Source organism: Lissotriton vulgaris, unplaced genomic scaffold (genome assembly GCF_964263255.1).
Source record: "Lissotriton vulgaris unplaced genomic scaffold, aLisVul1.2 SCAFFOLD_264, whole genome shotgun sequence".
Classification (NCBI taxonomy): Eukaryota; Metazoa; Chordata; class Amphibia; order Caudata; family Salamandridae; genus Lissotriton; species Lissotriton vulgaris.
In genome coordinates this window covers 355,248-358,696 of record NW_028244627.1, presented here as the reverse complement: position 1 = coordinate 358,696, position 3,449 = coordinate 355,248, and positions in this window count along the sequence as shown.

The window sequence follows — 3,449 nt, the reverse complement described above, 5'->3', positions numbered from 1 at the left end:
CCCCATGTATTGAACTATAGTGATGACATCTTGGTATATGGGGCTACCTCTCAAGAACATGATACCGCGTTAGATTGGGTCTGCCATGTCCTAATGGAAGCCAACCTCACGCTCAATCAGGACAAGTGTGAATTTCATAAACCAACGCTGAAATTCTTCGGCCACGTCTTCTCTGGAAATGGCATGAAACCGTACCCCAAAAAAGTAGCTGCGCTAAATAATACACCGAGCCCAGGTGACGTTGGCGACGTGCGCTCATTCTTGGGCATGGCCAGCTACTGCTCCAGGTACATACAAGACTACGCCACAATAAGTTACCCCCTGAGAGCTCTCACCAAACAGGGGCAGCCATTTCAACGGTCCACTCAATGTGAACGTGCCTTCAGAGACATCAAGAAAGCAGTGGAGTCTACTGAAAACATCGCCTACTTCAACCCAAAAAAGAAGGCAGAAATAACCGTGGATGCCAGCCCTGTGGGGTTAGGAGCCATTTTAGCACAGTATGACAGAGATGAAGATCAACGTCATATCGTAGCGTATGCCAGTCAGAGTCTCACAGATACGGAGAGGGCATACTCACAGCCAGAAAAGGAAAGTTTAGCTGTCGTCTGGGCCTGTGAACACTTCCACATTTTCATCTTTGGAAAGCATTTCACCTTGGTCACTGACCATCAAGCTTTGATTACAATTTTTGGAAACCCTGGAGCCAAGATGCCGCTACGAATAGAGAGATGGGGCCTTAGGTTCCAAGAATACACATAAACCATTGTACACAAGCCGGGGAAGGCGGCAAACCCTGCCGACTACATGTCCAGACACCCAACTTGGACCAATAAATCCAAACGGTCGATTGTGGATGAATACATCCATTCATGGTAGATCAGGCTAGACCCCCTGCTGTTCCGCTGGAAGCGATCTGTGAGGCAACACAGTCAGATGTCACCCTGCAGGAAGTCAAATGCTAAATACAGACCAATAGCTGGTTACATTCAGAAACCAAGGGACAAGGTGAGCAGAGCAATGACCAAGAAATGTCCGCGTTCAAACACATCCATGATGAACTGTCAATAGCGGAAAATGGTCTCATCCTAAGAGACACTCGAATTGTGATTCCAAAACAGCTAAGACAAGGGGTCATCAATTTAGCCCATGAAGGACACAGGGGCATAGTAGCCACGAAAAGAGCACTACGAGAGCAGGTCTGGTTTCCAACACTGGATCTACCGGTGGAAACAATGTTGAAAGATTGCCCACAGTGTCAGCTAGTGAGCCGTCCAGATCCCCCTGCACCACTGCAAATGTCTCCACTGCCGGATGGCGTCTGGCATCACGTTGCTGTTGATTTCTTTGGACCGTTCAAGTCGGGGCAATATGTCCTTGTCATCATGGACGAATATTCCAGATTCCCCATTGGACATCTCTGCACATCCACCAAAGCCTCCAGCGTCATACCAATTCTAGATGAAGTCTTTGCTGCGTGGGGCATTTCTCAAGTGGTAAAATTTGATAATGGACCCCCATTCAATAGCCAAGATTTCGCCGAGTTCGGTCACCACCTAAATTTTAAACACCGGAAAATTACAACACTCTGGCCGCAGTCGAATGGAATGGTTGAACGCTTCATGGCCACGGTCAAGAAAGCCATTCAGCAGGTGGAGCTCACTCGAAAGAGCGTACAGATAGCACTCAATGAAGTACTACGTGCCTACAGAAACACACCCCACTCCACCACAGGCAAGTGTCTGGCCACCCTCATGCTAGGCAGGCCAGTGCGCACCAGACTGCCCATGATGAATGTCCCGGTGAGTGAACCATATCCGGATTCTGACCATGAGGAAATGGCGGCCGTGGACAAGTTAAAGAAGGAAAAAATGAAGGGATATGCAGATTAACGTCGAAATGCCTCTCATGCTGAAATTCGGGAAGGAGACTAGGTGTTGGCGCGGCAAGAGCAGCACAGAAAGACTGACTGCAAGTATCATGAGACTCCGTTGAACGTTGTGAAACAGAAGGGAACCATTATCACCGTGGAAACAGATGGAAGAAAAGTCACCAGGAATGTGACACACTTTAAGAAGTGCAGCCCTAGCGTAAAAGAACTATTGACTGAATCACTCGTTGAGAGCAATGGACATGAGACACCGTTCAGCAACAGTCAGGGATTGATGCGGACTCCTGATGAGCCTGAGCGAGGTATCCCTGATCCTCAGTTGCGCCCCAGACGGACCGTTAGAAAACCGTCTCGCCTAATTGAAGAACTGTAAGTGGCGATCTTCAGCGACGTGAAAAAAAAATGTTGATACATAGTTGTGTTCTTGTTTTTATTTACAGAGGGGGAAGACGTAATGATGTGTGCACATGCACGGGGCACTAGGACCTGCCCGAGGGAGAATAAGGCCGGGCAGAGAGGGAGGAGCCAGGGGCTGGGGATGGCAGTTAGCCGATGACCATGTAAGGAGAAGGACGTGCAATAAATAAGCCCTGACAATCTACCCTGTGTCCGAGTGTCTGTTGGCTGCCAGGACACTACAACTATTACCTCCACTTTATAGTCTGTGGCATTCAGCCTCGTATGAAAGATGCCCAAGTGACTCAACAAGGATTTGAGATAGGCAGCCATAGATGTGGTGTCCTCATGCATCATGCAAATAGCTGACATATTTGCAGGGAACTCCGTCATCAAAGTTTCCAATGTGACATTGCCCATGTTAGCCAGACGCTGCTTTCAATTGCACGGCACAACACCCATGAAAAGGAGTTGCTGTGCCTCCTTCCCTTTTAACATCTGAGCCGACGACAAGGGTGAGGCCAAATCAGGCCAAGTAAGTGGGGATACAAAAACCTCCACAGAGCTTAAACAACAATCGATGTCAAGAACAGGTTTTACTGCCCATGTAGTCCAAAGGCCAATTCCCACCCTAACAGGCCACAAACGTGTCCAATAGCCCCCCAGAGTCAGATTACCATAGTCTGAAGCCAGGTCATAATATAACTCTACTGGTGTCCCGGACGGAAGTTGCAGAGGATCTGGTCGGCCGCCATTACTGAAGGCCTCAGTGGAATGGCCTCCCTGCAAAGAGCAAGCCAAGCACAGAGTGCAATGGCAGGCCAAGAAGTCGGCAGGGCTGTTGCAAGGCTTCCAGCTCAACCGTCAATGTCACGAGGAGGTTAGGGCAGGTGAGTGAAAGAGGGTCTGGTTCCGTGTCATGGCTCGGGCTCGAGTGCAGACTAATCCGAGCCAGTCTCCAAATGTCTCCTAGGCAGCCAGGACTTCCTGCTGGCAGAGGACAGCACTAGGAGGTGTGCCCATCCCCATGCACCGGAGACTGTGCCTCTGTACTGCTGACATCAGGAAGCTGGGTTCAGCAGATAAGTAGTAAAAAGGTGCCAGGCTTTTGGAGTGCCTTAAAGGGAGCCAGCCATGTTGGATGTAGCCAGACTATGCCCCC